The 27,674-nt window shown below is 38.7% G+C and overlaps 1 protein-coding gene across 22 annotated transcripts in view; it reads right to left on the bottom strand.

The window, feature by feature from the left end:
• NCOA3 (nuclear receptor coactivator 3) overlaps nucleotides 1–27,674 on the bottom strand; it is a 135,430-nt gene that overhangs the window by 42,657 nt on the left and 65,099 nt on the right. For all 22 annotated transcript variants that reach the window (XM_085002550.1, XM_085002554.1, XM_085002553.1 and 19 more), the window contains 1 exon segment: nucleotides 25,115–25,194. The gene's annotated coding sequence lies outside the window, so the exon portion shown is untranslated.

Below are 27,674 nucleotides of genomic sequence, written 5' to 3'. Positions count from 1 at the left end.
AGCCAATCACACAAGTGCTTTTCCCCAAGAAAACGATCATACTTTGGTAGGCAGAAGAGCTTTGTACATATTTTCCATTCTCAATAGACAGAATATTAAAAATACCCCATTGTGGCTCAGAGGTAACCCAACTAGTGTCCATGAGGATGAGCATTCAATCCCTGGCCTTGAACTAGTGGGTTAAGGATCTGGCGTTGCCATGAGCTGAAGTGTAGGTCATAGAGATGACTCGAATTCTGGCATTGCTATGGCTGTGGTATAGTGGGCAGCTACAGCTCCGATTCAACCCCTAGTCTGGGAACTTCCATATTCCTCGGGTGCGGCCCTAAAAAAGAGAACAGCAACAAAAAAAACAGTACTCAAGGATTGAGATTCAATGAAATAGCAAATTTTGATCCTTCGACAAAGACAATCCTAAGTGAGAAATAAGTGAGATTTGTTTGGGGAGCGGGGTGTTTTGTTTTTTGCTTTAAATACGAGCAAGCAAGCACATGGCAGTGAAGAATGTAACAACTACTAGTACCGTCTGGTAATGCCATAGCCTTGATTCATGCTAAAACACCAGCAGTTTATTTTGTTTTGTTTTATGCATCATTGCTTTTGCACCATCAATGCAAACATCAATAGGATGAAAACAGAAAATGTATTATTATGAAAGCAACTATAACTCTGTGGACTCTGTAAAACATTCTCAGGAACTTCCAAGAGTTCACGAACCATGCTTTGAAAACTGCTGTACTAGATTAAGGCTGGGACTGAGAGTTTGAAATTGGTCTGGTTTCTCCAAGATCCTCCACACAATCATTTAATAAATATTTCAGTATCTACTATATGTAGGCCTAGATTAGTAAACCAGGTTGTGAGAGCAAATGAACAAAGGACTTCCCGCTAAAATGACATAGATTATTGCTCTCAACCAACCACATTCCCCTCCTTGCTCTAAATAATAACAAAAATTTTGTTTTTTAATTTTTGAAAGACACAGCCATGCTTAAAAATGACAAATATGTCTACGAACTAAGACACAGAGCAAACATTCAGCAATGAACTGATGACTCTATGAACCTACTGAACTCCAGGACCAGAAACCAGTAAAAGCAGTCAGGAAATGAAATCATGCACAAGGTAACAGAATCAAAAGCAAGGCTCAGGAGTTTCTGCTGTGGCTAAGTGTGTTACAAACCCAACTAGTATCCATAAGGATTCAGGTTTCATCCAGGGCCTTGCTCAGTGGGTTAATGATCCAGCGCTGCGGAGAGCTGTAGCATAGGTTTCAGACACAGCTCAGATGTGGCGTGGCTGTGGCATAGGCCAGCAGCTACAGCTCCGATACACCCCTAGCCTGGAAACTTCAATATACCACAGGTGCAGTGCAAAAAAGCCACACACACAAAAAAAAGCTCTTAAGTAGAAACCAAACAAACAATTCCTGACTGTGTAGCACTGGGAACTATGTCTGGTCACTTGTGATAGAGCATGATAATGTGAGAAAAAAGAATGTATACATGTATATGTAACTGGGTCACCACGGTGTACAGTAGAAAATTGACAAAACACTGTAAACCAGCTATAATGGAAAAAAAATAATTATACAAAAAAAATTAAAAATAAAAATTCCTGAGAGATGGAAAAAAGCTCTATCAATAGCTGTCTAGTTACCGATTAAATCAAACTGTTGCCTATACCTAAAAAGGGGTAATACAGTTTCCAACTGAAAATGGTTAGACTCACAATTTTTCAACTTTACAACAGTACAGAAGTGATACACACTCAGTCAAACTCTGAATTTTGATCTCTTCCCTGCTAGCAGTATGAAGTACGAGACTCGCGATGCTGGGCAGCAGCCATGCAATCCCAAGGGTAAACAACCATTCTGCACCCAGACAACCATTCCGTTCTTCACCTTCAGTATAATATTCAATAAATTGCATGACATACACAACCCTTTATTATACAATGGGCTTTGGTTAGATGATTTTGCCCAAATATAGGTTAATGTAAGTGTTCTGAGGATGTTTAGGATAGACTAGGCTAAGCTATGATGTTTTAGTGTGGACTTAAAAAAATGCACAATGTGAGAGTTGTGAGTTAAGTTTTATTTGGGGCAAAAAAAAAATGAGAACTATAGCCTGGGAGGCAGCATTTCAGATAGATCTGAGAAACTGATCAGAGGTGGCCAGGGAGAGCTAGAATATACAGGAGTTTTGCAACAAAGGGCAGGTAGTAGGAACAAAAGATTACTGTTAACAGAAGAAAATCAGATAGCTCAAAGAATTTAGAGCTTTTCTACTCAGGGGAAGATGCAAGGGTCTGGGCTCACTGAAATCAACCCTTTGATGTACACACCTCCCCTACCTAGGACCTATATCCTATGTTTTCCCATTCTGAGGGCTCACCAGCCCAAGTGGCTGTAGTCTGATGGCTGCTATTCTTTGTTCCCTTCCTGAGTTCCCTCAGGGCTCACATCATTAAAGGTGGCTGCAGTCACTGATGACTGTGACATCCTTTGTTTACTGATATGGCAGGCAATATTTTATTTCTCAGTAGATTAAGTGTATTAAGTGCATCTTATATATATATATATATATATTGTCCTTTTAGGGCTGCATATGGAGGTTCCAAGGCTAGGAGTCTAATTGGAGCTGTAGCCGCTGGTCTATGCCACAGCCACAAGAATGTGGGATCTGAGCCGAGTTTGAGACCTACACCACAGCTCAGGGCAACACCGGATCCTTAACCCACTGAGCAAGGTCAGGGATCAAACTCACACCTCATGGATGCTAGTCAGGTTTGTTAACCAGTGAGCCACAATGGGAACTCCTAACTGCATTTTCATCTTACAATATTTTCAACTTACTATGGGCTTTTTGGGACAAAACCCCATTGTAAATCAAGGAAAATCTGTACATACAAATACCTGGGTCATGTATAGCTGCTATTTCACACAGACTTCAGAGTTCATCTAAGCCCCAACATAGTATTTACCAAAGTCAAATCTCTGAATCTTAATTTCATCTTCTCTAAAAAGGATGTACCATCATCCCCTTCATAAAGTTTCTGGAAGAATTAAAAACCACACACCAGAATTCCCATCACGGCTCAGTGGAAACGAATCTGACTAGCATCCGTGAGGATACAGGTTCAATCCCTGGCCTCACTCAGTGGGTTAAGGATTTGACATTGCCATGAGCTGTGGTATAGGTGGAAGACAGGGCTCAGATCTGGCATTGCTGTGGCTGTGGCATAGGTCAGAAGCTACACAGCTCTGATTCGACCCCTAGCCTGGGAACCTCCATATGCTGCGGGCGCAGCCCTAAAAAGACAAAAAACAAAAAACAAAAAACAAAAAAAAAAAAAAAACCACACACCAAAAAAATGCTCAGTGCTAGGCAAACGGTAGGCTTGAAAAATGGCTCCCTCAAGAATCATGACTTACAAACAGTATCAAGCTTATTTTAAAAATAAACTTTTCCTCTTATTTATAAAGTAACTATGTCTACTGCCCAAATAAATTCAGGAAAAAAATGTATTTCTGTGTTTTCCAAATCCAGTTATCAACTGAACAAACTTAAGCAAATCTAAACTTTGTACCTAAGAGGAGATTAAAGATATGTCTTTTATGAGGTACAAAATTCTCAAAGATACTAAGATCTACAAATACAGTTTTGGTAGTTGTCTTAAACTGTTCTTATGCAAACATTTCAAATATTTTCCTTAAACTTCTGATAATGTACATTTCTCTGTCAAAAGAATTTGAAAAACAGTATCTTTTATTGGAAAGGACATTTGGGTCACAAGTGCTTAAGGACAATTTCTTCACTTAAAAAAACACATTAAAACCTGTAATTACGGAGTTTTGGTTACATATACACAGCAGGTTAAGGATCTAGCAATGTCACCACTGCGGCTCAGGTCACAGCTATGACTCAGGTTCAATCCCTGACCCCAGAACTTCCATATGCTGTAGAAGCAACCAAAAAAAAAAAATCATAATTAATTGCCCTGCAATTTTTTAAAATATAAAGACACTGGCAATTTAACTAGCCTAGATTTAAAATTCCTTTCACTATTTATCATTCTTAGTAAAATGGCTTCCTTTTCAAATGAAAATGCAAAGGAATGGAATTTGGGCTTCTCTCCTTTCAAATGGTACTGGAAATTATGTTATTTAAGTAATGAAGCATCTACAATTTACATGGTAACTTTACACCACAAAACAACTTCATCAAAAGCCCAAGTAAAGGAGTTCCCGTCGTGGCTCAGTGGTTAACGGAATCTGACTAGGAACTATGAGGTTGCGGGTTGGATCCCTGGCCTTGCTCAGTGGGTTAAAGATCTGGAGTTGCCGTGAGCTGTGGTGTAGGTCGCAGACGCAGCCAGGATCCCAAGTTGCTGTGGCTCTGGCGTAGGCCAGCAGCTACAGCTCCAATTTGACCCTAGCCTGGGAAGCTCCATATGCCGCGGGGAGCGGGAGTGGCCCTAGAAAAGGCAAAAAGGGGGGGGGGGGGAGGCATTCAACTCCAATTCTATTTAGGGTCACCCTCCAGTAAAATAAAACAACTAGCTCTATAAGAGTCTTTTCAAACAGAAGAGCAATATACTAGCAGTGGATTTAGAATAAAATAATTTCTATAATTCAGTTTTCTCATTAGGGCCGATTTTATAGTAGGGGAATGGAAGAAATGCCAAATCACACATTTTGTAATAAGAATGCTACCTGGAATACATTAGGTACATACATACAGTTTAAAGTATGAATGATAAAATTCTACAGAAGTAAATTAAATATCCTACACTTTTGATCTTAGATGCTTGTATACTCACATAGTATAAGCTTAATATATTAAGCTCCTTAAGGATTGATAAATGAAGGAAAATATATTTAAATCTTAGGAACATATGTTGGGCATGTGTGCACATGCAAAGCTTTCAAATTTAGTTTAAAATGTGAAAATGAGTAAGGCTCCTGTTATCCTTGATAAACTTCAGCCATTATGCACTTGTGTCCAATATATACTATCTTTCACAAAAAAAAGGATCCTAGAAATGCTAATTTTGAATCTACCAGCTGCATGTAATGATTATACATAGAAAATTCTATTCAAGGTCAGAAGTTTACAGGTTTTCAGTATCAACTGCAAAATAATGCAGGCTTTATATGTTAACTATTACACAGATTCCAAAACATATTCTTTTTAAAATGGTTTTTGAAAACGAAGAGTCATAAGAAAGTAATTACTCTAAGAATTTGGCACTTGAGAGATGTGGTCATTTATAACAGAGATAAACTGGATTATTTGTATAGCAGTCCACATTTTAGATTGTTGAGCTGCTTTTTAGGCCAATTATATTTCTTGACTAAGTTATAAAATTAAGTATTACAGAGCTATTTTACCATCAATCTGATTATTTTTTATATCTGTATTTTCTAAGTCTAATAAAACTGTCCTTTTTATGAACCCTGACTATGAACAATCACTACAACCTTATCTCCATCCATTTTTACCAAAAGCAGAAAAACAATTAGATTAGCACAGTAGTTTAGTTTATGGTTCAGGCCAAAGATGGATAGTACCTCTTTAACAGTTTTCTCTATATATTCTAAAAGTTTCATCCTTAAAGCAAACCAGCTTAACCATCAAGTTTTTGTTTTGTTTTGTTTTGGTTGTTGTTTTGTTTTTGTTTTACTGTTTTTTGTTTGTTTGTTTTGCTTTTGTCTTTTTAGGGCCACACCCTCGGCATGTGGAGGTTCCCAGGCTAGGGTTCTAATCGGAGCTACAGCTGCCGGCCTACACCACACGGCAACACCAGATCTCACAGCAACACCAGATCTTCAACCCACTGAGCGAGGCCAGGGACCAAACCTGCAACCCCATGGCTCCTAGTGGGATTGTTTCCACTGCGCCACGATGGGAACTCCAGGTGTTTTTTACTTTAATACTAGAATACAATTAACGACTAGAATTTTCTTTTAAAAGCATCTCTGCATAGTATGTCACCCATGCTTTAAAAACAAAACAAAACAAAACAAAAAAAACACTTTCTAATAGTAAACTGATGTTTCACCAATATTAAATTCCAAATATTTAAGCATTTGGAATTACAAATGTATTGATATTCTCCCATATTATCATCATAGAACTAGTGATCTCTATATTTTAAATATATCACTAATAATCAATCAGTCTTCCTTGCACAGAAGGAGTCTCTTAAAAGTTTAAAACCTAAAAAGAAAATAAAAAAGGAGTGGGGGGAGTTCTCACTGTGGCTCAGCAGGTTAAGAATCCAAACAGTATCCATGAGGATGCAGGTTCGATCCCTGGCCTCATTCAGTGGGTTAAGGATCTGGCGTTGCCATGAGCTGTGGTGTAGGTTGCAGGTGTGGATGGGATCCCGTACTGCTGTGGCTGCAGTATAAGCCGGCGGCTGCAGCTCCGATTCAACCCCTAGCCTGGGAACTTCCATATGCTACAGGGGCAGCCCTAAAGACAAAAAGAAAAAAGGAAGGAAGGAAGGAAGAAAAGGAGTAGGGACAAATGTGGTCAGATTACCTCAAGTAAAACTTTGGCTTTTCCACTTAAAACCACAGCACTTCATTAGCCCAAAATAGCAAATTTACCACAATTACAGCTTTCTTAGCAATTTTTTTAATTGCCCTTATAAAGCTTGAGAGCAAAAAGTGATTTCTGTGTATACTGCTGCAAAATACCCATAAGTAACTCACTAACATTCAACTGACAAAGAGAGAAGTGCAGATGGGTCTGGGTATAATTTTGAATTAATTTTCTTAAAGAATCAAGTCTTTTTTGACATAAACTTTCTTGACAAATGAAAAAGATATGCTGGAATTACTGTTGTGGTACAGCAAATGAAACCGATTAGTATCCATGAGGATGCAGGGTTGATCCCTGGCCTCAAACAATCGGTTAAGGATCCGGCATTGCCCTGAGCTGTGGTGTAGGTCACAGAAGCGACTCAGATCCCATCCCGCGTTGCTGTGACTGTGGTGTAGGCTGGCAGCTGTAGCTCCGATTTGACCCCTAGCCTGGGAATTTCCATTTGCTATGGGTGCGGCCCTGAAAAGCAAAAAAAAAGAAAGAAAAGAAAAGAAAAAGACATGCTTCTGGAATTAACATTAACCCTATAACTACAAGTTGACTAAGAATAAAGGCTGAATAAGGTCTTCAAACATGTGAGGTGAGTTTAATTTTTAAATTTTTTTTTTTCCTTTTTCAGCCACACCACAGCATATGGATGTTCCTGGGGCAGGGATCGAATCCAAGCCACATCTGCAACCCACACCACAGCTGCAGCAACACCAGATCCTTAATCCACTGAGCCCAGCCAGGGACTGAGCCGGCAATACCACAGAGACAAACCGGATCATTAACCCACTGTGCCACACCCCAGTGAGTTAAATTAACATGTTATTTTTAAAACACAGGAATGTTTGAGACAGCACACCTTCTGAGGTCAGTGCCATGGGAAAAAGTAACCAGTTTTTTCCATAAATTTCCTTTACAGCATTACAGAATTTTTAATATTCCTCAATGTATCAGCTACATTCTTTAAGAGCATTATCAAAATTTACTTAGCATCAATGGCTCAGTACATTCAGAGTTGGTACAACTGTCACTACCATCGATTTTAGAACATATTTATTACTGCAAAAAGAAACTGAGGACCCCTGAGCTGCCTCTCCCTTAATGTTGCCATTCCCCCCGCTTCCCACAACCTCTCCCCCACCCCCACCCTAGACAACCACTAATCTACTTTCCGTCTCTTATGGATTTGCCTATCCTGAAGAGTTCATACAAGTGGAATCATCCAATATCTGGTCCTTTGTGGCCTACTTCTACTTAGCCTAAAGGTTCATCCATGTTGTAGCATATATCGCTACTTCATTTTTTTTCCTGAACTTCATTATATAGATACATATTTTATTTATCTAGTCATCAGTTGCTGGACATTTAGGCTGTTTCCATTTTTTAGCTAATATGAACACTCTTACTACATTTAGTACAAGTTTTTATGTGGCCATCTATATTGTGAGAAACCATGAGCACTAAGGAAAACAAATTTTAATGGTATTTGTAAAGAAGCCTCCAGAGATTGCGAGTAAACAGCAAAGTGGCAGGTTCTAAAAAAAGTTTAAGTAGAACCAACTGTGCAATTTTAACTATGATTAATATGCTAAGGGCTCGAATGGAAAAAGTGGACAACATGCAAGAACAGATGGGTAATGGAAGCAAAGAGATGGAAACTCTAAAAGAGCAAATGGGAATATTAGAATTCAAAAGCACCAACAGAAATGAAGAACAGTTCTGATGGGACAGAGCTGAAAGGAGGAAGAAAGGAGTGAGCTGGACACACACATACACACACACACACACACACTTCCAAAACTCGAGTGCAAAGAGGAAAAAGAACAGACTATCCAAGAATGGTGGAACAATTACAAAATAATACACACATAAGGGGATTAGCATTTACATGAAATTCAAGAAGAAGGCAACTGTAGTCATTTACAACAGCCCAGCAACCAGTACGGGGGACACAGACTGCACAAGGGCACAAAGGAACTTTAGGGGGTGGTAGAATGTTTTCTATTAAAAAATGGCTACATTTGTCAAATCTCATCCAATTGAAGGTTTTAGGTTGGTGGTGAATTTTACTGCATGTAAATTATACTTCAATAAATTTTTTAAAAAGTAAGTGCTTAAAGTTATGTGAGGAAAATCATAGTGCATATTGTTAATCCTGTGATAAAACAATAAACGACTGGTATAAGACATTAGCTAACAAAGCTTAGGGCTAGTTCAATAAGAAAATTTACTTTTTTCTAAAGTTCCACATGAAAAGTAAATTTTCTGTATCAGCTGTTAAATCAAGCTTATGTTTAAAAACTTTAGAGGAGCAGTTCGCTGGTGGCTCAGCAGATTAAGGATCCAGCATTGTCACTGTTGTGGCATAGGTTCGATCCCTGGCCTGGGAATTTCCAAAGGCCATGGGTGCAGCAAAAAATAAAAATAAAATTAAATAAACATAAGCTTTGAAGCATTAACAACTCTCTATGCAACAAGAGACATATAAAAAATGTTCACTGAAATATCATTCATATATCAAAAATCAGAGGAACCGCTAATATTCAATCCTAAATTTTAAAACTAAATTTGAATAAAAGCCATACAAAAAGAATACAGTATCTGAGTTACACTGTGGCACAGCAGGTTAAGGATCTGGCATTGTTACTGAAGTTGCTTGGGTTGCTGCTGTGGCATCGGTTCAATCCCTGTCCCCAGAAATTTCCACATGCCATGAAGGTAGCCAAAACAAAACAAAACAAAACAAAAACAAGAAAGAATACAACATAATAATAGCAAAAATAAATAAATCAAACACAAAACACAACATGATGGAATCTTGCAAGCAATCAAAAAAAAATTTTAAGTACATTACTTCTATATACTAACAACGAAAGATCAGAAAGAGAAATTAGGGAAACAATCCCACTTACCATCACATCAAAAATTATAAAATACTTAGGAATAAACCTACCTAAAGACACAAAAGATCTGTACTCTAAAAACTATAAGACACTGATGAAAGAAATCAAAGATGACACAAACAGATGGAAAGACACACCATGCTCTTGGACTGGAAGAATCAATATTGTCAAAATGACTATACTATCCAAGGCAATCTACAGATTCAATGCAATCCCTATCAAATTACCAAGGACATTTTTCACAGAACTCAAACAAAATATTTTCAAGTTTGTTTGAAAGCATGAAAGACCCAGAATAGCCAAAGCCATCCTGAGAAAGAAAAATGGAGCTGGAGGAATCAGGCTCCCTGGCTTCAGACTATACTATAAAGACTGTCATCAAAACCATATGGTACTGACACAGACAGAAATACAGATCATGGAACAGGACAGAAAGCCCAGAATTAAACCCACGCACCTACAGCCAACTAATCTATGACAAAGGAGGCAAGAATATATAATGGAGAAAAGATAGCCCATTCAGTAAGTGGTCCTGGGATAATTGGACAGCCACAAGTAAAAGAATGAAATTAGAACACTTCCTAACACCATACACACAAAAAAAATTCAGAATGGATTAAAGACCTAAATATAAGATCAGATACTGTAAAACTCTTAGAGGATAACACAAATACTCTCCAACATAAACCACAGCAACATCGTCTCAGATCCACCTTCTAGAGCAATGACGATAAAAACAAAAGTAAACAGATGCAACTTAATTAAACCGAAAAGTTTCTGCACAGCAAAGGAAACCCTAAACAAAACAATAAGACAACCCAAAGAATGGGAGAAAATCTTTGCAAATGAAGCAAATGACAAGGGATTAATCTCCAAAATTTATAAACACTTTCTATAGCTCAACACCAAAAAAACCAAACAACCCCATTAAAAAATGGGCAGAAGATCTAAACAGACAATTCTCCAAAGAAGACATACGGATGGCCAAAAAACACATGAAAAGATGTTCAACATCACTAATTATTAGGGAAATGCAAATCAAAACCACTATGAGGTACAATCTTACACCAGCCATGGCCATCATCAAAAAGTCTACAAACAGTAAGTGCTGGAGAGGGTATGGAAAAGAGGGAACACTATTACACTGTCGGTAGGAATGCAAATAGGTGCAACCACTGTGGAAAACAGTATGGAGAGTCCTCAGAAAACAAAAAATAGAATTACTATTTGATCCAGCAATCCCACTCCTGGGCATCTATCCAGAAAAAAAAAAAAAATGACTCAAAATGATACATGTACTCCAATGTTCACTGCAGCACTATATACAATAGCCGAGACATGGAAACAACCTAAATGTCCATTGACAGAGGAGTGGATAAAGATGTGATACATATACATAATGGAATATTACTCAGCTATTAAAAGGAAATAAATAACAGCATTTGCAGCAACATGGATGGACCTAGAAATTAATCATGCTAAGTGAAGTCAGACGTGAGGAATCAACATCAAATGCTATCTATCACTGGCATGTGGAATCTAACAAAAGGATACAATGAACTTCTCTGCAGAACAGATACTGACTCACAGACTGTGAAAAACTTATGGTTTCCAAAGGAGACAGGTTGAGGGGGTGGGGGATACGCTGGGGGTTTGCGATGGAAATGCTGTAAGACTTGGTTGTGATAATTGTTGTACAACTACAAATGTAACTGAGTAACAAAAATGCTATTAAAAAAGTACATTACATTCATTATATGTTTGTAAAACTAAAAACAAGAAAAACTAAATACTGTTCAGGAACAGACGCATGTGGTTTTTCAAAAGTTTTTAAAAAGTAATTGAATTACTACTGCAGTTAAAGATAGCTGTTACTTCTTGGACAGAGTAGTACGAGTTCATGGAGAAAACCACAGGGAGGGGATACACCCTACAACCTTCCAGTTCTTAAGCTCAAGTAGTAGGTACACACATGTTTTTCAAAGTGTACTTCATAACTCACATAAATTCTTGCTTACATAATAATTTTAAGGTTAAAAAACTACATGGAGGGAGTTCCCATTTTGGCTCAGTGGGTTAAAGACCCGACACTGTCTCTGTGAGGATGCGGGTTCAATACCTGGCCTTGCTCAACGGGTTAAGGATCCAGTGTTGCCACAGATGCAGCTTGTATCCGGTGTGGCTTTGGCTGTGGCACAGGCCCAAGCTGTAGCTCTGATCTGATCCCTGGCCCAGAAACTTCCATATGCCACAGGTTCAGCAGTTAAAACAAAACAAAACAAAACAGGGAGTTCCCATTGTGGCACAGGGGAAATGAATCAGACTAGGAACCATGAGGTTGCGGGTTCGATCCCTGGCCTCGCTCACTGGGTTAAGGATCCGGTGTTGCCGTGAGCTGTGGTGTAGGTCACAGGTGCAGCTCAGATCCCATGTTGTTGTGGCTGTGGCGTAGGCCAGCAGCTACAGCTCCGATTAGACCCCTAGCCTGGGAACCATATGCCTCAGGTACAGCCTTAAAAAAAAAAAAAATTTAAAAACTATGTGAAAAAATACTTTAACATTTGAGCTATATACTGTGTTTGAGTGCATTCAATTTATTACTCTCAATCCCCATTACAACCCTTTGATACGCAGAATAAATAAAAGTAGAATTCAACTTTTTTATCCTTTTAATAAGAAAACTGACATAGGAGTTCCCATCATGGCTCAGCAGAAACGAATCCGACTAGTAACCATGAAGGTTGTGGGTTCAATCCCTGGCCTTGCTCTGTGGGTTAAGGATCTGGCCTTGCCGTGAGTTGTGGTATAGGTTGCAGACACGGCTCAGATCCCATGTTGCTGTGGCTGTGGCTGGCAGGTGTAGCTCCAATTAGACCCCTAGCCTGGGAACCTTCATATGCCATGGGTGTGGCCCTAAAAAGCAAAAAAAAAAAAGAAAGAAAGAAAGAAAGAAAGAAAGAAAAAAGAAAACTGATATAGGGACAACACCACACTCAAGGTCATATATCTGGTGAATGATGCAGCCAGAAATTAAATCCAAGTCCTTTCAATGTCAGAGCCCAAGCTCTTAACCATTTCCACCAAAACAAAGCAAAGCAAACAAAAATATCTTAAAGCTTAAATTATGACATAAAATATTCTAGTCTTTTTTTCATGGAATCTCTGAAAACAGTAACTTCTTACTGGGAAGTTCAATTCAGCCAGTTCTAATGAAAGGCAACTGTTAGAATAGCTTTAAATTTTCCAGCCACATTCACTAGAATTTCCTACCAGTCATTACAAAAAGAAAACGGTTAAGAAGAAAGGCCCTTAACGAGGCTGCTTAGTCATCACAGAGTACTACAGGTTCTCAACCCACCCCTATACGCATCACCTTTGAAAAACAATTTTAAGTATCTCCATCTTACCAGTATTTTCATCTCCTAATCTAACCATCATGCGTTTATATTTATAAAGAGTGATAGAGAAGCAGTTAGGAGGTAACAGGTTCTGTAAAAGGTTCTGTAATGAAGACCTAGATCCAATAATCACAGAAACTTAAAGCTTGAATGAACCTGAGATCTTCTATGAAACAAACAAATTGACCATTATGAGAAAACTGATGCCAAGCTAAGACTACTACCACTCTTAGCTTACACGCTAGAAAACTCTGACATTTTGTGTGTTCTAGCTTTAAATTTAAGGGTTATTATATCTAGGTGGGTAACTGAAGACATTAACAAATGTCAATTTTCCTATACGGAGAAAATGTAAACCTCAAAGTAATTCACTTAAATTGTCTGGTTTTTAAATAACAGCAGCTTTACAAGATTTCTGTGAGTTCAATTCGTTTTACTTGTAAAGCATTTATAAGCAGAATATATAATTGAAATAGTGATCTTTAAACTTTAGTTTTTCAATTTCAAATTAAACTGAAGGACAGAGATAAATACAGTTCTTACCACTTATGACATTCATAAGACAGCAATACCTTTTTTCTTTCTTTTTTTTTTTTCAATGCCACACTTGAGGCATATAGAGGTTCCCAGACTAGAGGTTGAATCGGAGCTACAGGCCACAGCCACAGCAACACAGGATCTGAGCCATGTCTTGTGACCTACACCACAGCTCATGGCAACACCAGATCCCCCATCCACTAAGCAAGGCCAGGAATCGAACTCAAATCCTCATGGATACCAGTCGGATTCGTTTCCACTGCACCACAACAGGAACTCCCCCTTTTATCAAGATACTCTAGAAACTTATGATAGAACTTTAGAAACTGGAATGTTAGTAAAATGTGATATAAAGGCATTTGATAATTACCCTGGCCTTGGCAGTGTTTCCATTCCTTTATCCAGTGCTTATTTAACAAAGATGATAGAAAAATTGGTTTAAGAAATTTTCACGAAGTGAATCCATTAACTGAGGCTACACTTCAAAGAGTTAATTTCTAAGACCATCAATGACATCACAACCCAAGATTCCAAAAAGTCATGATTTCAGAACTTCAGTGGTTAAAGCTGAATTTTTCTGTTGAATAACTACAGGTTATTTTCACTGCTGGAAGAACAGCATCTAAAAGATTAGTTCCATGGATGTGGGAGTGATCTGGCTGTGACATCTGCTGCCCCATCTGGACCAATAACAGGCCCCACCCTATTCACGCTGCAACATGGAACAGAAATGCATATGAGTACTTGTCTTAACAACATGATTCTTTTTCCTTGAAGAATCCTTTTTCCTTTCTATTTCCTTCTCTCTGTCTCTGTCTCTCTGTCTCTCTGTTCTAAGTCTCCTTTTGCATCCTCTCTTTCACCAACGGTTCCAGATTCTTGGCAATTCCAGTACAACCAGTTAGCCCAACACTGAACACTCAGACTTGGAAGCTGCTAGATCTTGCTCTACCTTCTATTATATTACCCTCTATTATATTAAAGCCTTGGAGAAACTGTATATACTAGGGGAAAAAAAAAAAAGAGATTAGTTCCTAAGGCATTACTGACTTCAGTGATATTTAAATTCTTCCACTGAAAATCATTTTAAAGCACTAACAACAACTTGAATTTTCTACAATTTTACAACGTTTAGGCAGTATCCCCTGTTCCCACCCCGTTCCTACCCCTAACAGAATGAACATTTAAAAAGACCACAAGTTACTATGAGATAAAGTTTACAAATTATAGAAAGAAAATGGTCTAAAGTCTTTCAAAGAATGAAGATTTAGGTTCTACTTTCAGTTACTTCACAAACTAGTTGTACAACTTCGATAAATCCATTGGCTTTTCTTAAGCCTCTTCCTACCATGGGTTGTAAGAATAAGGAGAAACAGAAAAGCATTTTCCTGTTAAATATCACTCAGACTGGCAAAGAAATAAAGTAACTGAACTTGAAAGAATAGCAAAACTACCCACTTTAAGAATAGAAAGAGGAGTTCCCGTCGTGGCTCAGTGGTTAACGAATCTGACTAGGAACCATGAGGTTGCGAGTTTGATCCCTGGCCTTGCTTAGTGGATTAAGGATCCGGCATTGCCGTGAGCTGTGGTGTAGGTTGCAGACGCGGCTCGGATCCCGAGCTGCTGTGGCTCTAGTGTAGGCCGGCGGCTACAGCTCCGATTGGACCTCTAGCCTGGGAACCTCCATATGCCGCAGGAGTGGCCCAAGAAATGGCAAAAAGAAAAAAAAAGAAAAGAAAACAGACTGAAGAAAAAGGACATGCTTTAAGGCCATGTAAGAATTACCAAATGGTCTAACAAATACTTAATTGGAGCCCCAGAAGTGAAATTAAAGTGAAAAAACATAAAATGTCAAGAAATAATAGTCAAAACTTCCCTGAACTTGATGAAAATGTAAGTCTACAGAGTGAAGAAGCTCAGAGAATCCCGAGAAGAATAAATACAAAGAAAACCAGGTCTAAGTTATAGTCAAACTGTTCAAATTCAAACATAGAGAGACGATCTTTAAAGTAGCCACAGGGGAACAACACCTTAAGGCCATACAGATAAAAATGCAACAAGGATAAAAATTAGTTTCAGAAATAATCACAAAACAATGGAACAACATCTTTAAAGTGCTGAAATAAAAAACTATTGACCCCAAATTTTATATTCAGCGATATATAAAAGTGATTATGTATCACTGTACATAAAAATTCATGTGAAATAAAAAATTTTCACATAAATACAAGTTGTGACAACTGGTCTCCAACACTTGAGGAAGTGAAAGGAATATATCCTTCAGGCCAAGGGAAAGGACATCAAATGAAAACTCCTATCTTTAAGGATGAATGAAAAGCATCAGAAATGTCTTATTTCTAGATGGCTCTGTTTCCTTCTAAGATTCTTGTGGAAAAGATTACCTTTAGTCTTCCACATTCTTGTGGAAAAGACAAAGTGCCTTTAAATCTTGATACTTCCTGAAATAAACTCTGAATAACAAACTACTGAGCTACAGTTAACCAAATTTTACAACTCTGCTTAAGGTCTCTTAGGGTCTCCTTAATTTCTAGGTCTCTTCATACACCTAAGTTTTTAGCAGACTGCAGAAAAAGATTATGCAAATCAGGAGTTCCCAGTGTGGCGCAACAGGATTAGTGGCGTCTCTGGAGCACCTGGACTCAGGTTTGATCCCCAGCCCAGGATCACAGGTTAAGGATTCAGCACATGCTGCAACTGTGGCAGGGATCTGATCCCTGGCCCAGAAACCTCATGTCACAGGGCAGCCAAGAAAGAAAAGATAGGAAAGAAAGAAAGATTAAGCAAAACAACTAACAGGACTGAATGAACTAGTGAAGAATTTTAACTGTAGTTATTTGGGGGTTTGTTGTCTTTTAATAGCTGCACCCAGGACATACTGAAATTCCCAGGCCAGGGATTGAACCCAAACTGCAGTTGCAACCTATACCACAACTGCCGCAACACCAGATCCTTTAACCCACTGTGCTGGACCAGGGAATGAACCTGTGCCTCATCAATGACCCAAGCTGCTGCAGTCAGATTCTCAGCCCATTATGCCACAGCAGGAACTTTTGTAGTTACCTGTTTTAGAACAGTATTGTTTAATGTTTTCCAAAGGATTGCATGAGGAAGCTCTTTTTCTTCTTCTTCTATCTCTAGCCTTCAATTTAATAAATTATGCTCAAACTAAAAAATTTTAAGTGGCACCTAATTCTATGTCCTCAAATTTCAGAGAAAAAAAAATGTATTAAAGTAAAAACAGGATCTCTCTACCTTTTGTATCAATAATGTTAACTGCACAGATTTAAGGCAAATCTGTCAACCTACTTATCAAGATAACTGGACATTCAAATCCCTAACTTGAATGTCGTAACTGAGAATAATTCTCATTTAATCAGACATGACACATCCATCACTGACAGGCTCCACTTTGTAAGTCAATACCTATGAGCCTAGTACCTATTCCTGGCTTATAGGGACCAGCATCAAAAGCCAAAAACTTAGTAAATTTGGGAAACCTGGAGAAGAAATTACTTCACAAAAATGTACAGGTGAGTTCCCGTCGTGGCGTAGCAGAAACAAATCCAACTAGTAACCATGAGGTTGCGGGTTCAATCCCTTGCATCGCTCAGTGGATTAAAGATCCGGCATTGCCGTGAGCTGTGGTATATATAGGTCGAAGATGAGGCTCGGATCTGTCATTGCTGTGGCTCTGGCATAGGCCAGCAGCTATAGCTCCAATTAGACCCCTAGCCTGGGAACCTCCATATGCCACAGGTGTGGCCCTAAAAGGACAAAAGACAAAAAAAAAAAAAAAAAAAAGTATAGGTACTCCAAGTGAAATCTGGTAGTTTGTCTGGACTGGTTTCCTAGTCTCAAGATACAGTAATGAGTTAAAAAAAAAAAAAAAAAACTTTAGAAGTTAAATCCTATATTCCTTAGGAAAACTTCTAGGCAGAAATTAATCCACTGGTTTGTTCAATAAATTATGCTCAAAGGAGTTTCCTGGTGGCCTAGCAGGTTAAGGACATGGTATTGTCATTGCTATGGCTTGGGGTTATATCCTGTCCCAGGAACTTCTGCATGCCTGAGAGTGTGGCCAAAAAACAAAACAAAACAAAAAAAAACGAAAACAAAAACCATATTGAGAGTGTGTATGTGTACATACATACATCTATTGGCCACATCCATGGCATATATGGAAGTTCCCAGGCCAGGGATCAAACTTAACCCTCTGTGCCACAGAAGAACTCCGAGAAGCTTACATGGTTAATAAACATCTTTTTGCACCCACATCATTTAAAAAAATAGATCAGGCAAAGCATGAGAAGACTTTTTTTTTAATCAACTCAAGAATTAACTATAGGACTTATTTTTTTTTGACAGGCAAAAAATAGATTAAGATAGGATGCTTGTGAGAGATGCAAGCGGGTAGGCAAGGAGGCTCTGCCAGGACTTACATATTAAACCAAGAGAGAGTAATAAGATCCATCCCACCATGAACTGGACAAATTATAAGAACAAACTATATTCACATACTAGAGAACAGGCAGTGAAAAACTGTGGTCCCTGAGATTAGGAAAAGGACCAACAACATGATAACATGAGTCCTACCACTAGCCAGGCTTTCTACCAGGAAGCATTTTCCAGATCACAGCATAGGATGGAGAACCCAAAATGAGCCCCATATTCCTGCTGAATGGACAAGATAATAACCAAAATTCAGGATGGCCAAGCTGACTAGATTCTGCAGGGCAGTTCTCAGGGTGACTTACAAGACTGCAGGGACTAACGAATTGATCCTGAAATTTGTATCAAAATGCGAAAGCTTTAGATTACCCACAGCAACCATGACAGAGGAGAAAAAGTTGACTCCCACCACAAACTTTCAAATCTTACTCTACAGCTTCAGTAATCAGCACAATACATGTGGGCATAAGGATTGATATACAAATTAATGGAACAAAATAAATACAGGAAAGAGATTCCAATATACATAGTCATTTGATTAAATTACCAAATCTATGCAGTGCAAATGAGAGAGTCTTTTCAACAAATAGCCATGATGAAACAGAATGTCGTCTTTTTTTTTTAAGGGCTGCACCCACAACATATGCAGGTTCCCAGGCTCGGGTCAAACAGGAGCTGTAGCTGCCAGCCTACATCACAGCCCTAGCAAAGCAGGATCCAAGCCACGCCTGTGACTTACACTACAGCTCACGGCAATGCCAGATCCTTAACCCACCGAGCAAGGCCAGGGATCAAACAAACGCTCATTCTCATGGATACTAGTCGAATTCATTAACACTGAGCCACAACAGGAACTCCCAGAATGCCCATATTTTAAAAACTGACCTTCAATCCTTTCATCATATGCAAAAATTAAATCAAAATGGATCAAAACCTAAATATAAAACTAGCACTACAAAACTTCTACAGGAAAACACAAGAGAAAAATCTTCATAACCTTACCATAGGCACAGATCTCTTAGCACATTAGAAAAGGATTAATCATAAGAGAAAAAACTTAACACAGGGAACTATATCTAGTCACTTGTGATGGAACATGATGGAGGATAATGTGAGAAAAAGAATATGTATATATATATGTATTACTGGGTCACTTTGCTGTACAGTAGAAATTGACAGAACCCTAAAATCAACTCTAATGGAAAAAATAAAAATCATTTTAAAAATTTAAAAATAAGAGAAAAACTGATCAACTGTATTCAAAATTTAAAATGCCTCTTCTTAAAAAAATTTAAGGAACTAAATGAAAAGGGAAGACAAGGACCCTAAGAAAACATTCTCAAAATCTACCTGGAAAGGATTTGTATCTAGAACATTTTTTTAACTCATAGGTAAGAAAAACCACCCAATTTTAAAAACAGGCAAAAGTTCAACAGACATTTCATAAAAGAAGAGATATATGTGGAACTTGAACTCTTAGATACTGTAGGTGGGAAAAAAAATGGCACAGCCACTTTAGAAAACAGTTTCAGTATCTCATAAAGCTAAGCATACACTTAACGTAAGACCCTTCAAGTACACTCCTGGGTATTTACTCAAGAGGGGAAAAAAAAAAATCCAAAGACTTGTACTTGAATGTTCATAGAAGCTTTATTCATAATAGCCAAAAACAGGAAACATAATGGAATACTAGTCAGCAATAAAAAGCAACTACTAATACACTCAATAATGCGGATGGATCTAAAAAATATGCTGAGTAAAAGAGCTTTTTACAGTGTGACTGTGGGAAAACAAGTTCTCTCCCATTTTGCTTGTAGGAATCTGTATGGTATAATCCTTATCGAGTCTAATTGACAATAAATACCTAACAAAAACTACATATGCTTCCCCTTCAACCTAACAATCTCACTTCCAAAATTTCACCCTGAAGATATACTCCCAACAATACGAAAATATATATTCACAAGACTATTTGTTGCAGCACTATTTTAATTGCAAAATACTGGAAACAACCTAGAGATACCCATATACAGAAACAATGGGAATACCCATAAACGGAAAACTGACCAAGTAAACTACAGTATATGGATGTTCCGGAAACTATATATCTGTGTAAAAAATAAACAGGGGCTGAGAGAAGAGGGAATGAGGAATTGATGTTTAATGGGTATAGAGTTTTAGTCTAGGGAAATGAAAACATTCTGGAGATGGATGATGGTGATGGTCACACAAAGTGAGAATGTAGTTAATGCCACTGAAATGGACACTTAAAAATGATCAGAATAAGTTTAATGTTCTATAAATTTTATAATTTTGAAAAATGAATCATACAGAATTATTTCCAGGAGATTATTAGTAAGTGAAAAGAGCAAAGTGCAAAAGAATATATACAGTATGCTACCTTTTGTGTAAACAAACGAAAAAAATAAAATTTACATGTATCTGCTTGTCATGACAAAAAGAAACACAGGCATTAAGAATCCAACACAGGTGTTCCCTTGCGACGCGGTGGAAACGAATCTGACTGGCACTCATGAGGATGCAGGTTCGATCCTCGGCCTCACTCAGTGGGTTAAGGATCCACTGTTGCCGTGAGCTGTGGTGTAGGTTGCAGATGTAGCTCAGATCTGGTGTTGCTAGGGCTGTGGTGCAGGCCGGCAGCTACAGCTCTGATTCGACCCCTAGCTTTGGAACCTCCATATGCCACATGTGTGGCCCTAAAAAGCAAAAAAACAAAATAACTCTAGTCACTTGTGATGAAACATGATGGAGGATAATGTGAGAAAAAGAATGTGTATGTATGTATGACTGGGTCACTTTGCTGTACAGCAGAAATTGACAGTACACTGTAAATCAACTATCTAAAAAAAAAAAAAAAGAACCCAACACAGTGTCCTAAGGATTCGGGTTCGGTCCCTGGCCTCACTCAGTGGGTTAAGGATCTGGCGTTGCCACAAGCTGCAGCGTAGGTCACAGATGTGGCCCAGATCTGTGTTGCTGTGGCTGTGGTGCAGGCCGGCAGCTGTAGCTCCCATTTGACCCCTTGCCTGGGAACTTCCTTATGCTGCAGATGCAGCCATAAAAAGAAAAGGAACGGTTCCTGTCATGTCTCAGCAATAACAAACCCAACTAGCATCCATGAGGATGAGGGTCTGATCCTTGGCCCCACTCAGTGGGTTAACGGATCTGGCGCTGCTGTGGCGCAGGCCAGCAGCCAGAATCAGCAGCTCTGATTCGACCTCTAGCTGGGGAACTTTCACATACCACAGGCACAGCCCTAAAAAGACGGACAGATGGAAGGAAGGAAGGAAGGATGGAAGGAAGGAAGGAAAAAGAGAGAGAGAGGGAGGGAGAGAAAAAAAAGGAACCACTTCAGAAAACATTGAAAGGTGATTACTCCTAAGAAATGGGGGGAAATGTGATGGAAGGGATACAGAAGAGAATGTGCATCTTTTTTATATTTTGCTTTTGAAAACATGTTCATATTCTACATAAATCAAAAATAAAACCAATCAGAATGGGAAAGGGCATTTTTTTTTAAAAAAGCTGAAACTCAAGCATATAAATAAATAAACCTAATTTCATTTCTAGCAAATATCCTAGCTACATCATGCAGAAAGTAAGGGTGGGAAATAAAATGGGGAGGAAAGGGATGGTAGGAGGAGGGAAGGCTAATTTAAGTAATTTAAGAATACAGTACTTCCTCTCAGGCTTTGGCAGGATGGTTACAGGAAGTGGCGCACTAAACACAAATTACTGTAATGAAATGAGCAAAGCAATTCTGAAATTATTTTAGTAGACGTATTATAGAATAGTGGAAACAAAGAAACTTGAAGTGAAACCAGACATATTGACATAAACTCATGATGTCTAAACTACATAAATGTACGTTGCCATGAACATTTGTGATGTACAAGTATGTTTCTGTACATGCGCATGTATGTACATGTATAAACAAGCATCTATTTCCTAGTTCTGTCCACTGAAAGGGCTAAGAGACAACTCAATAGCAATGAGAGCACCTACCCCCAGAGATCTTGGTCTCTCAGACTACTCCCCACAAAGGCACAAGCACATGATTAAAGGATTTCCACTGTACAAATCTAAGATAATTTGAGCATCGAAATAATTGAGTAATGAAATGCAAACAATTCAAAACATAGGAATTCATGGCCTATACCAATAGACAGGGCTCTTGAAGAATGTTAAAAGCGAAAGGGTTATATGTGTAGGGGATGCTGGAATGAGAACATGAACATTTTGGAACCATTACAGTAAAAAATTAGATTAAGAATCATCAATAAATGCTAAATTTAAGACAAAATGTGATGAGAATCATGGTAGTATCACTGTCTTCCCAAAGATTGCTTACTGCTTGCAAAAGGGAAAAAAAAAAAAAAACTATGCAGTGAAGAAATCTGGCAACACTTCGTCCAAGTAATAAAAACTAACATCCCAAGAGTTCCTGCCATGGCGCAATGGGATCAGCAGTGCTGGGACGCAGTTTTGACACCTTCCCCCCACCCCCACCCCCTCCTCAGCCCTGGCACAGTGGGTTAAGGATCTGCTGCTTAAGTCGCAACTTAGGGCTTGGGTCTGACCCCTGGCGTGGGAACCAGGTGGCCAAAAAAGGGGAAAAAAAATAACATCCCAATGAGGGAAAGAAGTGCCTACAGAAGTTGTGTACCTTTCTCAGGGTATCACATCACCTATGCAGTATCCAGCCAAGAACACAGAACCTCATTTTCACTGCAGCAATTCTTCAAACATAAAATTAAGAACATTCTATTAAGGGAATGGAAGAGTTGAGTTCTTCAAAAATGTCAATGTCATAAAAGACAAAGAAAGGCTGTGGAAATATTCCAGGAAAACGAAGGCTAAAAAAAAAAAAAAAATACTAACTACATGGAATACCTGACCCTAGACTAGATTCTGTTACAGGAAGCAAGGAAAACGTTATGAGAGATTTTTATTAAGTCAACTGACAAAACTGGAAGATGGACAACAGATTCATATTGATGTCCACTTATAAAGTTGATAACTATACAATAATTATACAAGAGAATGACCCTAGTCTCAAGAAATAAAGCAAAGTATTTGGGGAAAGAAGCACACTATACATAACTTACCCTCAAAATAGTTCAGAAGAGAGAAAGAAACATAGGGAGAAGGAAAGAATAAGAGCACAGGTGAATGCAAATAATAAAACCAGAAGGTGAATCTGGCTAAAGATTATCTAGATGTTCTTTATACCCTAGTTTTTTCAACTTTTGTAAATCAGAAATTATTTTTTTTTTTTTTTGTCTTTTAGCTATTTCTTGGGCCGCTCCCGTGGCATATGGAGTCTCCCAGGCTAGGGGTCTAATCGGAGCTGTAGCTGCCGGCCTACGCCAGAGCCACAGCAACGCGCGATCCGAGCTGTGTCTGCAACCTACACCACAGCTCACGGCAACGCCGGATCCTTAACCCACTGAGCAAGGGCAGGGATCGAACCCGCAACCTCATGGTTCCTAGTCGGATTCGTTAACCACTGCGCCACGACAGGAACTCCAGAAATTATTTCTAAATAAACGTTTTCTGTGTGTGTTTAATAAATACTATGGACAGAGTTCTCTGTATTCAGAATATAATGGGTATATACCATAATTATTTGAGGAATTTTATGTGAAAATAGCAAGAGTTGAGGCTGGAGGCTTAGATAAATTCCCAGATAAAGGACTTTGCCCAATATAAGAGAAGTGAGTTCTATTTTTCTGTAAGCCAGGGAAGAGTAGCAGAAAGTTCAGAACAGAACAGACTGGATTAAAGGGATACAGTTAAGAAAATATTCTAGCAAAGTTTCAAGTGGGTGGAAACAGTATATAAGAAGCAGTAAAAGGGAGTTCTCTTGTGCCTTGGCGGGTTAAGGATCCAGCCAAAAAAAAAAAGTAAGAAAGAAAGAAAAGGGCAGAAAAGGGACATTTGGACAAATATAAGCATTAAATTATGAGGTCTTGGCCTAGGAAGCTAAGATTAGTAACAGAAAGTTGAACAAATACAGGAAACATGAAAACAGAAAAACAGATAAGGTCTGTTTACTACTAAATGTATCAAAGGGAAGGTAGGATTCAAAGATTCGAAATTTCAAGCCAAGCTAACCATGAGAGTAACAGTGTCACTAACAAAAAGCAATGTAACTAGGTAAGCAAAGCATAAGCACTTTCTCAGCTATCAGACAACTTTTTCCATTCTCATTTTTCCTATTCTGATACAATAATGAAAGTTAGGGAAGCAGTTAGATGAAATGTTATACACCAGCACAAGCAATCTGGGAAAATGAAGTCTTCACAAGGTAAAATAACCAAAATGGGTGAGGCTGATTCAGATTTTGACTAAATACCATTAAAATACTCACACATGGAGTTCCCGTCGTGGCGCACTGGTTAACGAGTCCGACTAGGAACCATGAGGTTGTGGGTTCGGTCCCTGCCCTTGCTCAGTGGGCTAACGATCCGGCGTTGCCGTGAGCTGTGGTGTAGGTTGCAGACACGGCTCGGATCCCTCGTTGCTGTGGCTCTGGCGTAGGCCAGTGGCTACAGCTCCGATTCGACCCCTAGCCTGGGAACCTCCATATGCCGTGGGAGCGGCCCAAAGAAATAGCAAAAAAAGACACACAAAAAAAAATATTCACACATAAGGGGAGTTCCCGTCATGGCTCAGTGGTTAACGAATCCAACTAGGAACTGTAAGGTTGCGGGTTTGATCCCTGGCCTTGCTTAGTGGGTAAGGATCCGGCCTTGCCGTGAGCTGTGGTGTAGGAGTTGCAGACTCGGCTCGGATCCCACGTTGCTGTGGCTCTGGCATAGGCCGGTGGCTACAGCTCCGATTGGATCCCTAGCCTGGGAACCTCCATATGCCGTGGGAGAGACCCAAGAAATGGAAAAAAGACCAAAAAAAAAAAAAAATTTCACACATAAGGAAATGGGGGCAGGGTAGTGTGTCATATTACACTAACACATAGTTCCAAATCTTCCCCAAAATGTCATGTTTACATGGAGAATATACATACATATTCATTCACCCCAAGACCCTTCATTCATTCAACTAATATTAGCATGAAAGAGGAAAACATGATTAAATCATAAATCAAGAAGAGGGCAGTATCTTCTGAGGGTGAAGTCAAAAAATTACAAAGGGTCCAGTCAAAGTAAAACTGAATTACCTGGGGCTAACCAGCAAATGATGTTCAAGTAGTTTAGTTTTACTGGTCTCTGACTCCACTGTTCGGCAAGTATTTTGATCCTGAGGACAAAAAAGAAAAAGAAAAGGTATTGATTTTCATTGTCCTTTCTTAATATTAGTGTCACCATTAGTCACACACAAGTTAACTTTTCCCATCTTTCCCCTCTCTGGACATATGAAACAAACAACAACATCAAAAAGGTATCAAGTATGGGGCCTCTTCCCAGGAATTTCTTTTGCCATATAGTAATACTGCTTAGAAAAAAATCAGGCATGGCATATACGATATATTGTCACAGTTTGTAAACATGGATAAGCAAATTAAGGATGAAGGAGACCAGCTCCAAGTTCTGAAAAGTTATCAAACTAGAACGGTCATCTGAACTTAGGAGATTCCTATCAGTCCAAAAAGAATGCTCAAATAACAACAATTTAAAACAATATAAATATCCTGTGAGAAGCTAATAAAGCTTAAATACTCAAACCCAAAAAAGATAAATACCCACCAGATGGATGGATAAATTAAGCAAAGAGAAGAAAGGAATAAAGAAGAAAGAAAAAAAAAAAAGGCCCTGTGTATTTTCTTCCCCTCTAGGAAAGGCCACATCATTTGCATCACCAACCAAAAATAATTTTAAATGGGATACAGGAAAATGAGGGGCAGTTTTTGCAAAACAAGTTGCAATAAAAAACATGAACATATAGAGCAGCAGACTTCTGCACCTGAGGAAAAGTGGAGCAGGCTCCAGTGCAACAAAAAAGTAAGCCAACAGGAGTTCCCTTAGTGGCCCAGTGGGTTAAGGATCTGGTGTCATCACTGTTGTGGCTCTGGCCACAACTGTAGTATGGATTCAATTCCTGGCCCTGGAAATTCCACATGCTACGGGCTTAGCCAAAAGAGAAAAAACAACAAAGCAAGCAAACAAACAAAAAAAACCTGAGCCAACAAAAACATTCACCCTCACTCAACTTTATGATATTACAAATTTAACAACAAAGCAACAATCTGGAGTTCCCGTCGTGGCGCAGTGGTTAACGAATCCGACTAGGAACCATGAGGTTGCGGGTTCGGTCCCTGCCCTTGCTCAGTGGGTTAAGGATCCGGCGTTGCCATGAGCTGTGGCGTAGGTTGCAGACGCGGCTCGGATCCCGCGTTGCTGTGGCTCTGGCGTAGGCCGGCAGCTACAGCTCCGATTCGACCCCTAGCCTGGGAACCTCCATATGCCGCGGGAGCGGCCCAAGAAATAGCAACAACAACAACAACAACAACAACAACAACAACAAAAAAAAAAAAAAAAAAAGCAACAATCTGACTACTGCTAATTCTAGAGGTATCTATATCAAGACTACAATGATAGGTACACCCTAAAGTTAACAGCATTCATGCTGGAATTAGCAGATCTGTTAGGAAAAAAATGGAAGAAAAAAATGATATATTCATAAATTCCAAGTAGTAAACACATCACAATCATGGCCAATCTGTATGCAACAGATAGGGAACAACCAATCTAGTTTCATGAGGCAAAGGGTCTGTTGCATTTCTGAAACCCAAATTAAATATGAGAAAGTTGATGAGGGTTGAGGATGGAGGGGCAGAAAACATATCATATATGGTTCACAAAGAGAAAAGAAGAAAATTCTTGGTGCTATATCAGTGCCATGTGATTACAGTTATAAAAAGAGCTGATATATGTCTATTAACTATCACAGTATAGTCTCCAGCTTATAATTAGGATATTTGCCAAAAGTAAGTTCTAGACCCTTTACTAGTTCCCACCTCTTCACTAGTTAGATATCTCTGGGTCAACTTAGGACATCTTTGAGTCTTACATTTCTCATCTTAAAATGGGAATCATACCTCATAAGTCTCTTGTGATGATTAAGTGAAAATGCTTAAACTACTTATTAGTACCTAGTATATAAATGCTCAATAAATAAAAAACAATTTTTACCCAAACAAGACTATTTGACACCTAACAAGAATTTCTAAGCACACCGAAATAAATTTTAAAAAAGGAGAAAACATAATGATTAGTTTTAGTTTTTAAATGAACTCAGTGTTTTATAACTTAAACTTTTATATCCAATTTAATGAGAGGATGGTGAAGGGGGAAAGGTAGGCAGAACTCCTGTAAACAGCAAATCCAAGGTTTTCTGGCCCTAATTTAAAATTAAGTTTTACTTCTTGAATGTGAAAGTAAGTTTCATTTCTTTTTTTGTTTTTGCTCCTTTCAGAGGGTAAGGAGGATTATGGGGTGGCATTAATACCTAGAGAACAAGAAGGGTGGGTAGGAAAATGAATCTGAGTCAGAATGTACCTAGTATCCTAATGACTAATCCAGGAAACAAGCAGTGCTGCCTTATGTGGAAGGACGGCAAGAGAACCTACATAATACTGCTAGTGAGAACTTTCCAAAGAAGTGCTGATCTGGCCAATTTGTACCCCATAACCCCCAGGATCCAAAGAAACACCATCTACAAAATTCTCCTCTTGCAGTAAGCATGTGGTTGTATTAGAGAGGTCCCCAAAGAGTCACAGA

This window comes from Sus scrofa, chromosome 17 (genome assembly GCF_054392235.1).
Source record: "Sus scrofa isolate SSC_HxYL_T2T_F1_AM1 chromosome 17, Sscrofa_HxYL_maternal_Yorkshire_Landrace_v2.0, whole genome shotgun sequence".
NCBI classification, from domain to species: Eukaryota; Metazoa; Chordata; class Mammalia; order Artiodactyla; family Suidae; genus Sus; species Sus scrofa.
This window is presented reverse-complemented; position numbering and strand designations above follow the sequence as displayed.